Source organism: Haliaeetus albicilla, chromosome W (assembly GCF_947461875.1).
Source record: "Haliaeetus albicilla chromosome W, bHalAlb1.1, whole genome shotgun sequence".
NCBI lineage: Eukaryota > Metazoa > Chordata > Aves > Accipitriformes > Accipitridae > Haliaeetus > Haliaeetus albicilla.
In genome coordinates, this window is record NC_091515.1 from 9,418,197 (window position 1) to 9,429,805 (window position 11,609).

Sequence of the window (11,609 nt, forward strand, 5' to 3'; positions counted from 1 at the left end):
TGCTAGGAATTAGCATGATCCTGAATGTGGTTCCGGTCTTGTTTAAGGTTAAACAACTATTTAGGAAGATCACCCAGAGATCTGCCCCAAGGCTGGATAATTATGAGTGGCAGGGTGTGTGGGGTAGTATGGGCAAGTATCTAGAAAAGTGGGCACCTCCAATGTTTTGGAAATTCACCCCTGAACAAGTGCAGGATCCAGAAGAACTAGTAAAATATTTGGAAAAGGTATGCTGTCACCCCGGCAGCTCCAGAGAGATACAAATCACTGCAATGTGCTGGGGCCTGGCCCATGCCTATCGAGCCCTGTTTGACACCACTCAGTACCCTCAAGGGGAAGAGAAGGTCTCTGGACCTAACAACAAAATGATGAGCACCGCGGCCACTCAAAGCTCGGCAATGGGCGCTACGGCCCCTCCAGCCCCGGCAAGGAGCATTGCAGGCACCCAGACCTTGGCAACAGGCACCGCGACCCCTCCAGCCCCAGCGACGAGAACTCGGGCTACCCAAACCACAACAACAGGCACTGCAGCCCCTCCAGCCACGGCAATGAGCACAGCAGCTACCCAAACCTTGGCAACGGGCACTGCGGTCCCTCCAGCCCTGGGGACGAGCACTGCTGCTACCCAAACCTCGGCGACAGACACTGCGGTTATCCAAAACCCAGCGAGCGATACTGCAACTGAACCAGCGGACCAACCTGCACCAGTATCAATCAGTTGCCCTCGTACAGAAAAAGAAACATACAAAAAAATCAGTTCGCTTAGTGAAGGATGAAGGTGAACCAGGGTCATCACGGGAACAGGAGGAAGAGGCAGAACCAGAGGTAATCACCCAATCCCTATCCTTGAGTGAGCTGCGGGATTTGCGAAAAGATTTTGGCTGCTGTATAGGTGAGCATATTATCACCTGGCTCCTCCGATGCTGAGACAATGGGGCTAATAGCTTGGAATTAGAAGGTAGGGAAGCCAAGCAGCTGGGATCGCTTGCCAGGGAAGGTGGCATTGACAAGGCAATTGGAAAAGGGACACAAGCCCTCAGCTTCTGGAGGCGACTCCTGTCAAGTGTGAAGGAAAGGTACCCCTTTAAGGAAGATGTTATATGTCAATCAAGCAAGTGGACCACCATGGAAGGAGGTATCCAATATCTGAGAGAATTAGCCATGCTAGAGACGATTCATCATGACCCCGACAACCCACAATTACCCAAAGATCCAGACGAAGTCCCATGCACAGGACCCATGTGACGGAAGTTTGTACGGAGTGCACCATCATCCTATGCCAACTCACTGGCAATAATGACCTGGAAAGACAAAGAGGCACCGACGGTGGATGAAGTGGCTCGCCAACTCCAGCAATAAAAAGAAAATCTCTCCTCCTCCCTACAAGCCTGCATTTCAGCTGTGGAGAAGCTGTCCCAGGATGTCCAGCAATTCAAAGAGCATATGTCCTATTCCCCACCTGTAAGAACCAATGTCTCAGCTATTAGGAGTGAGCGCTCCTCTGCCCAAGAGAGACAATATAGAAGGTACACACCGCGAGGTGCCCTGTGGTTTTACCTATGTAATCACGGAGAGGACATGAGGAAATGGGATGGAAATCTACCTCGGTCCTAAATGCACGGGTACGTGAGCTGCGAGGAAAAACCACCACAAAAGGGGATTCTACCAGGAAAAATGCCGCTCCAGTTTCCAAACAGAGTAGAAGGGCTGATCTTATTTCCGATCCTCTTGAAGGGATTTCTGAGCCAATTTTACGAGAAGTGAATACTGGATACTCTGACCAGAATTAGAGGGGCCCTGCCTCCAGCCAGGTGGAGGAAAGGGATAACCGGGTCTATTGGACTGTGTGGATTCGATGGCCTGGCACGTCAGACCCACAGGAGTATAAGGCTCTAGCAGACACCGGTGCACAGTGCACTCTAATGCCATCAAGTTATAAAGGGGCAGAACCCATCTGTATTTCTGGTGTGGCAGGGGGATCTCAAGAGTTAACTCTATTGGAGGCTGAAGTAAGCCTAACTGGAAATGAATGGCAGAAACACCCCATTGTGACTGGTCCAGAGACTCCGTGTATCCTTGGCATAGACTACCTCAGGAGAGGGTATTTTAAGGACCCAAAGGGGTATCGATGGGCTTTCGGTATAGCTGCCTTGGAGACGGAGGGCACTGAACAGCTGTCTACCCTGCCTGGTCTCTCTCAAGACCCTTCAGCTGTGGGGTTGCTGAGGGTTGAAGAACAACAAGTGCCAATTGCTACCACGACGGTGCATCAGTGGCAATATCGCACCAACCGAGACTCTCTGATTCCCATCCACAAGTTGATTCGCCAACTGGAGAGCCAAGGAGTGATCAGCAAAACTCGCTCACCCTTTAATAGTCCCATATGGCCAGTGCGGAAGTCTAATGGGGAGTGGAGACTAACAGTTGACTATCACGGCCTGAATGAAGTTACGCCACTGCTGAGTGCTGCCGTTCCAGATATGCTAGAACTTCAATACGAGCTAGAGCCAAAGGCAGCCATGTGGTATGCCAGAATTGACATTGCTAATGTGTTTTTCTGAATCCCTCTGGCAGCAGAGTGTCGTCCACAATTTGCCTTCACTTGGAGGGGTGTCCAGTACACTTGGAATCGATTGCCCCAGGGGTGGAAACACAGCCCCACCATTTGCCATGGACTAATCCAGACTGCACTGGAAAAGGATGAAGCTCCGGAACACCTGCAATACATTGATGACATCATCGTATGGGGCAACACGGCAGAATAAGTCTTTGAGAAAGGGAAGAAAATAATCCAAATCCTTCTGAAAGCTGGTTTTGCCATAAAAGAAAGTAAGGTCAAGGGACCTGCACAGGAGATCCAGTTTTTAGGAATAAAATGGCAAGATGGACATCGTCAGATCCCAATGGATGTGATCAACAAAATAGCAGCTATGTCCCCACCGACTAATAAAGGACACACAGGCCTTCTTAGGTGTTGTGGCTTTTGGAGAATGCATATTCCAAATTACAGTCTGATTGTAAGCCCTCTCTATCAAGTGACCCGGAAGAAGAATGATTTTAGATGGGGCCCTGAGCAACCACAAGCCTTTGAACAAATTAAACAGGAGATTGTTCATGCAGTAGCCCTTGGACCAGTCTGGACAGGACAAGATGTTAAAAATGTGCTCTATATTGCAGCTGGGGAGAATGGCCCTACCTGCAGTCTCTGGCAGAAAGCACCTGGGGAGACCCGAGGCTGACCCCTGGGGTTTTGGAGTCAGGGATACAGAGGATTCGCGGCCCGCTATACTCCAACTGAAAAAGAGATACTGGCAGCATATGAAGGAGTTCAAGCTGCCTCAGAAGTGGTTGGTACTGAGACACAGCTCCTCTTAGCACCCCGACTGCCAGTGCTTGGCTGGATGTTCAAAGGGAGGGTCTCCTCTACACATCATGCAACGGATGCCACGTGGAGTAAGTGGATTGCACTGATCACACAATGGGCTCGCATGGGAAACCCCAGTCGCCCAGGAATTTTGGAAGTGATCACGGACTGGCCAGAAGGCAAAGATTTCAGAATGTTGCCAGAGGAGGAGGTGACGTGTGCTGAAGAGGCCCCGCTGTATAATGAAAATGAGAGGCAATATGCCCTGTTCACTGATGGGTCCTGTCGCATTGTGGGAAAGCATCGGAGGTGGAAAGCTGCTCTATGGAGTCCTACACGACTAGTCACAGAAACTGCTGGAGAAGAAGGCGAATAAAGTCAATTTGCAGAGGTGAAAGCCATCCAGCTAGCGTTAGACATTGCTGAAAGAGAGAAGTGGCCAGTGCTCTATCTCTATACTGACTCATGGATGGTGGCAAATGCCCTGTGGGGGTGGTTACAGCAATGGAAGCAGAGCAACTGGCAGCGCAGAGGTAAACCCATTTGGGCTGCCGCACTGTGGCAAGATATTGCGTCCCAGCCAGAGCATCTGGTTGTAAAAGTACATCATGTAGATGCTCACATACCCAAGGGTCGGGCCACTGAAGAACATCAAAATAACCAACAGGTGGATCAGGCTGCCAAGATTGAAGTGTCCCAGGAGGACCTGGACTGGCAACATAAGGGTGAGCTATTTATGGCTCTGTGGGCCCATGATACCTCAGGCCATCAGGGAAGAGATGCAACATATAGATGGGCTCGTGACCCAGGGGTGGATTTGACCATGGACACTATCGCACAAGTTATCCATGAATGTGAAACATGTGCTGCAATTAAGCGAGCCAAGCGGTTGAAGCCCTTGTGGTTTGGAGGGCGATGGCTGAAATATAAATATGGGGAAGCCTGGCAGATTGACTACATCACACTCCCACAAACTCGCCAAGGCAAGCGCCATGTGCTTACAGTGGTGGAAGCAACCACTGGATGGCTGGAAACATATTCTGTACCCCATACCACCTCCCAGAAAACTATCCTGGGCCTTGAGAAGCAGGTCTTGTGGCGACATGGCACCCCAGAAAGAATTGAGTCAGACAACGGGACTCATTTCCAAAACAACCTCATAGACACCTGGGCCAAAGAGCATGGCATTGAGTGGGTGTATCACGTCCCCTATCATGCACCAGCCGCTGGGAAAATTGAGCGATACAATGGACTGTTAAAGACTACATTGACAGCAATGGGGGGTGGAACCTTCAAACATTGGGATAGACATTTAGCAAAAGCCACCTGGTTAGTCAACACCAGAGGATCTGCCAATTGGAGTGGGATCTGACGACGTCCATCTTGCCATTTTATTCCCAAAAACTGGATCTCCTGTGCAGGTCCCTTGACCTTACTTTCTTTTATGGCAAAACCAGCTTTCAGAAGGATTTGGATTATTTTCTTCCCTTTCTCAAAGACTTATTCTGCCGTGTTGCCCCATACGATGATGTCATCAATGTATTGCAGGTGTTCCGGAGCTTCATCCTTTTCCAGTGCAGTCTGGATTAGTCCATGGCAAATGGTGGGGCTGTGTTTCCACCCCTGGGGCAATCGATTCCAAGTGTACTGGACACCCCTCCAAGTGAAGGCAAATTGTGGACGACACTCTGCTGCCAGAGGGATTCAGAAAAACACATTAGCAATGTCAATTCTGGCATACCACATGGCTGCCTTTGGCTCTAGCTCGTATTGAAGTTCTAGCATATCTGGAACGGCAGCACTCAGCAGTGGCGTAACTTCATTCAGGCCGTGATAGTCAACTGTTAGTCTCCACTCCCCATTAGACTTCCGCACTGGCCATATGGGACTATTAAAGGGTGAGCGAGTTTTGCTGATCACTCCTTGGCTCTCCAGTTGGCGAATCAACTTGTGGATGGGAATCAGAGAGTCTCGGTTGGTGCGATATTGCCACTGATGCACCGTCGTGGTAGCAATTGGCACTTGTTGTTCTTCAACCCTCAGCAACCCCACAGCTGAAGGGTCTTGAGAGAGACCAGGCAGGGTAGACAGCTGTTCAGTGCCCTCCGTCTCCAAGGCAGCTATACCGAAAGCCCATCGATACCCCTTTGGGTCCTTAAAATACCCTCTCCTGAGGTAGTCTATGCCAAGGATACACGGAGTCTCTGGACCAGTCACAATGGGGTGTTTCTGCCATTCATTTCCAGTTAGGCTTACTTCAGCCTCCAATAGAGTTAACTCTTGAGATCCCCCTGCCACACCAGAAATACAGATGGGTTCTGCCCCTTTATAACTTGATGGCATTAGAGTGCACTGTGCACCGGTGTCTACAAGACCCTTGTACTCCTGTGGGTCTGACGTGCCAGGCCATCGAATCCACACAGTCCAATAGACCCGGTTATCCCTTTCCTCCACCTGGCTGGAGGCAGGGCCCCTCTAATTCTGGTCAGAGTATCCAGTACTCACTTCTCGTAAAATTGTCTCAGGAGTCTCTTCAAGAGGATCAGAAATAATATCAGCCTCTCTTTGGAAACTGGAGCGGCATTTTTCCTGGTAGAATCCCCTTTTGTGGTGGTTTTTCCTCGCAGCTCACATACCCGTGCATTTAGGACCGAGGTAGGTTTTCCATCCCATTTCCTCATGTCCTCTCCATGATCACATAGGTAAAACCACAGGGCACCTCGCGGTGTGTACCTTCTATATTGTCTCTCTTGGGCAGAGGAGCGCTCACTCCTAATAGCTGAGACATTGGTCCTTACAGGTGGGGAATAGGACGTATCCTCTTTGAATTGCTGGAACAATGTTGGCTAGGCATGAGAAGCTGAAAAATTCTTGGCTTTACACTAAACATTACTTAGCAACAACTGAAAACATCAATGTTATCAACATTCTTCTCATACCTAACTCAAAAACATAGCACTGTACCAGCTACTAGAAAGACAATTAACTCTATCCCAGCTGAAACCAGGACACACCCATAAGAGAAAATGTTTTCCCCAGTCCGGGTTATGTCAAACAACCTCTCTTCAGCTTGAGAGTTGCCTGGGTCTAGCATCGACATGTATGCGTATTGCCCATGGTGCTGCCACCCCTGTCTGTGCAGCCAGTGCCATCCCATACTCCAACCACAGACAGTAGATGTGTGTTGCTGCCGGTTCCCAGGGATAGAGCAGGATATTATTTGTTCCACCAGATCTCTCCCATTCTCACTGCCTCGTTGCTCCTTTCAGGGGAGCAAAGCCTGTTAGCCCTTTTCCTTGTAAAGCATAACCCATGCTGCTGGCACGGCTGAGGTAAGGAAAGAGCCCAGTCTTGCTATGATGGTGCTGCCAGCTGTCCTTCCTCCCCACCTGCTCTTTTTCTTGTGGTATGACATAACTAGAAAGCCCTGAGGGGTAAGAGGGATGTTAGAAGCCTTTTCCTCTTCCTCATGCACAGCCTGGACCTATACAACTGACACTACTTGTCCTTGGCTACCCAGGGACACAAGTGACAACAGCTCTACCCTGGGCCATCTTCAAAAAGACATTTTTCTCCCTCTTGGCTTGTGAAATAACTGTAGATCCAGATCCTGCATCTGCCTTCGTGGTACCATTCTATTGCCTTCACTCAAACTCCAGGAAGCTCAGGTTGACGCTTCCAGCTCATCAAAGGGCAGGGCATTAGGGCCAGGCCATCAAGAAGGAGTTGGATCCAACCAAGACAGCAGCCAACTGTGGGAAAAGTGTGGAGCTGAAGCCAGTGATCAGATGCGGGGCTTAGTTCAGCATTGTCTCTTGTCAGCTGAGCATAACTGCTGTAGCCAGAAAGCATGTTTCAGCTCAGAAAAAATATAGAAACAGTAAAAAAACCCCAAAGAATTTTCTCTAGTCAGCATGCACAACTTCAGGATGAGAACTGCCAACAATATTCTTGTGACACTCAAACACAAAGTGAAATTTGAGTCGTGTGCAGTGACTTTTCAGAAATAGACTGGGAGGAGACATATGAGCCCTGCCAAGGGGATAGAAAGGCAATACCTGAAGAACAGGGTGCAGAGCTGCTGACTGAGACAAGTGTATTGCTCTGTGTAGTGATTTTTGGTGTTTACTGAGGCAAAATTCCCTGGGCAAATAGAGGGACATTTTCCTTTGTAGGAAAGGAGGAAGGTGTTTCTGGAGATTGTAGCAACCAGCCCCTGGCAGTTTCTTTTATCTTCTTCTTTTTCTTTTTCTTTTTCTTTCCTTTTTTCTTCTTCTCTTCTCTTCTCTTCTCTTCTCTTCTCACTTTCTCTTCTCTCCTTTTTTTCCCATTTTTTTTAAAATTCAAGCCAGGGCCAAATGCCAAAGGAGTAAATGTCCTTCTTTTAATGATGCTGATTTAGGGACGATTGTATCATCCAAGTCCTCCTACAATTCTGCTTCCTACACCATACCAGCATTGCTGTGTTTCGGAGCCCACCGTCCTGTGAACCTCTAAATGGGCATGCAGCAACCAGCAGTAGTTGCTTTTCTTTTTTTTTCTCAGTAGCCAAAGCAGCTCTTGGTTTATTACCCCCCCATGATTTTAAACTTGGGATGTAATCGAATTAGAGCGGTACTAGCTCCGAAGTCCATCCGAGGAAATGGAAAGGCTCCCGGAGGACTTTGGCTAGCTGTCCAGCAAAGCCCAGGATGCAGAGGGTGGTGCGGGAAAGACCAGTGCTAACGAAAGCATTCTGGTTGGCAGTGAATGTATTTATTTTCCAGACTTTGCAAATCGATCCGTGTCTGTGCTCATTCATTCAGTGCATGCTCTCTTCAACAGCCGCTGCATAACGGTCTGTTACTGTTCACTGTTGACTGCGTGTGTACATTTAAGTGTGTGTTTTATGTGTGTGTCTCTGGCTAGGCCTCCTCCATCCTTTTTTTTCTTCCTTCCTTTCTTTTCTTCATCCTTTCTTTCTGTTCAGTTTGTTTTGATCTCCTTTTTTTTTCATTTTCTATACTTTAATGGCAAGTATATCCATTAGATCTTTTTGACTGATGCTGTGTTTGTAACTTTTTTTAGTTATTATTTTATATATATCTTCTTTCCCTACCTTTCCCTTTTTCCACACTATATATAAATATATATATATATATATAAAAAAATCTTTTCTTCTTTTGTCATTCAATCAAATTCCAACAAAACCAACCAAGAGCCAGTCAAATCCACCACAGTCTCGCGCTGAGCTAGGAAAAAAGTTCACGTAATGACATGAAAGTGGAGAATACAGTCCCCCAGGCCGTAAGTTCAAATCAACTCAAAGTTGAAAGTGTGACATGATGGCGTCATGTAACAAGCTAAGAATTGGTTGCATGACATGCCGTCAAGTTTCGTGCAGGTGCCGTGATTGAAGCATTTTTCTTGGATGTTGTATCAGTTGATGATTGGCCAGTCATGATCACATGTGCCTTTTTTGACTTTGTGCTGCCACAATTTTTTGCTGTGCTCATTTTCGTTTTGGTTTTGGTGCTTGCAGTGGTTTCTTTATTTGTCGTTTGATTTCTTGTCAACGTTTTATGCTTCTTTAGATGTCACATAGAAGAAAAAAAAAGATGGATTCCTAATTCTTTAGAAAAAATGGGATTGTTATAACTACAGATAATTTGGAAAAAAGAGAGAGAAAAATGTGTGGTTAATTTTTTTGCACTGAAAATCTTGTGATTTTTTTTTTTTCTGGAGAATTGGGGGCCTTTTTCAATTGACACCTTTTTTTTCCCTTAGGATATTTCAAATCACATTCTAAAAATTAAAAAAACAAATCAAAACCAAAAAACCAAAAAGAGTAATGATAGTAACAGTAGTTTGAAAACTATAGTAATCCAAAAAAAGCAACCCCAAGAAAAGCATCATTGTATATCTTTTCAAGAATTCCTAATTCTAAGGTTCCATATTACAGCACCTCCAGCCAAAATTAATTGCTAAGGGGGAGGGAGGGATTGTTTTGAGTGGGAAAAAAACCTATCCAGATCAAAAAGCAAAATGCATCTTTTTGTTTACAACTGAAAAAGGGTCCTTGACAAGTGTTTTTTATTTTTTTTATTCTATTATTATTTTTGGTGTTGTAATTGTTTAGACTGCTGTGTACGGTTTGCTGTTTGTTGAACCAACAGTGTGAAAACCTGCCAGCATGGATTGATATTCCGCATGACACTTTTCCACCAGAGTGAGTGGACCTTTTGCAGTTTCTAAGTTTCTTGATGTAATAAATCACCAAGTGTATAAGAAGAACCTGCTTGCTAGAAAGAGATAAGAGCTAATCCTTAATGATTAAGCATCCTACTTAAATGTCAAGCCTAGTCGGATCATGATTATATTTTTTTTAAATAATTTTTTTATTTAAGAAATGTTGTTTACTTTTTTTTTTGCAAAAAAAAGTTTATTCCAACAGTCTTTTTTAATTTAACTTCCTATAAATTACCTGTTCAAAGTCCTACTTTTTGACATTCACAAAGGAGTAGATGTTATTGGCAGCTATGTCTCCACAGAAAGTTCATGCACTGTCATAGATGGCACCCCATTAAAATGTAGACCAATTCTTTCTTGATGCCTTTCACACTACAAAAGCCCACCAAGCAAGATTGTGATCTGGCATTGCAAAGTGGCACTTAAAAATAATTAAAATGCAGCTATTTGCAAATACATAGTGATACAGATTTATGTAGACATGCCCTACTATTATTTTGATTTATTACTATTAGGAACAATTGTACTTTTCTCTATCATGATCGTGACTACCTTGCTCACTTTGGGTTTGATCCGGTTCTCACTGAAGTCAAGGGGAATCTTTCTGTTGACATTGAGTGGGAGCAGAATCAGAGCCAATGCCTCCAAAAGCAAAACACCAAACCAGAAGCCCCATCCTGTCCCAATTGAAGGGAGAAGAAAACACCCATTACTTTCAACAGGAGCAGGATTGGGCCCAAAACAACAGGCTTGTTTTTAATTTCATTTTCATTTTTTAGGTCTTTTTTCCTCCCTGTCCCAAATATCCCCCACCTTCCCTACTTCCCCCTCCCCTTTTTGATTTAATTTGCAATGATCTTCATTTTTTTAGGGCAGCAGCTGAATGAGCCACATTTAGGAAAAAAGTATATATATTAAAAAAAGGAAACTGTTGGATTACACCTTTGACATATCAGCAAATATCAATCAAGCTGAAGACTTCAGACTTATTCTCTCTTTGATTGTTTAGACTGTAAGATTTCTTCAAGAAAAGTATCACATCTGCTGACTTCGAAGGACATGCGCTTGAAAACAAATACATAAGTAAAATCAGAACAGGAACAAGATCAACCAGGATTTCTGAAGAGACACTGATATCACCACAGCGGCTTTTCTTCAAACAGGAGATGCAAACCTGGATACTGACAAAGGAGTGCCTGTTTGCCACCAAGGATGGAGTTACCATGCATGAACCATGGTAACAGTCACTGAGCATCTTTATCTGTCATTCCTTAGCTATATAGGGACCAAAGGACAAAACTTTTTACCGCAGACTTGTAGCTGTATGTAAAATATGGAAGTTCTTTCCTTTTCTCTGAGCTGTTCCTAAAACAGTTTTTGAGAGCGATTATATGAAATATGTAAAAAAATTTAAAAATATGCTTAAATGCTTTTAAAACAGCAAGATAATAGTTCTTTGATAATTTGGGAGGTTCTTTGGTTATACATTAATTAGAGTCTATGAAGCTTTCATATGGTTTTCTGTATAATAGGTAAGGATTGTGCTGTTAAAGGCAGGTAAGATGGATATCTATGAAAAGCAAAAAAGTAAATAAATACATAAACAAAGACATAAAAAGGCATAGACAAGAGAAAAGATAGTTGATATTAAAAGGAAAACAAAAAAGGTTTGTAAATGCTTCTAACTCTCCCCATTTAAAATCCTAATAGTTGTACAGAATTTTAAAAAAAGAAAGTTTAAAATACCTATATAATAGAAAAAATTAGACAACATTAAAAAATAAAAAAAATAAAAAAAATACTACATAGAACTTAACATTAATGCTAAAAACAAAGATGTTGTAGAACTGTAATTTTTGTAGAGTTTAGACTGAGCATAAATTCCTACTCTCTGCCAATTGTTGTTGGATGTTGTTATTTATCAAGGAGAAAAAGGAGAGAAATGGCTATTTTGGCAGCTTTTCTAACTGCAAGCATTCCAGCTACTAAAAAAATAAACAAAACAAAACTCGATTCT

The 11,609-nt window shown here is 44.5% G+C and overlaps 1 protein-coding gene across 11 annotated transcripts in view; it reads left to right on the forward strand.

Annotated features, from left to right (window-relative positions):
- Positions 1-11,391, forward strand: part of CELF4 (CUGBP Elav-like family member 4) — a 730,638-nt gene extending 719,247 nt beyond the window's left edge. For 9 of the 11 annotated variants that reach the window (XM_069774870.1, XM_069774868.1, XM_069774865.1 and 6 more), the window contains exon 13: positions 10,464-11,391. The gene's annotated coding sequence lies outside the window, so the exon portion shown is untranslated. Of the gene's footprint in view, positions 1-8,562; positions 9,183-10,463 lie in introns of those variants that run through there. The other 2 variants (XM_069774861.1, XM_069774862.1) reach the window with 2 other exon arrangements.
- Positions 11,392-11,609: the final 218 nt, after the last annotated feature.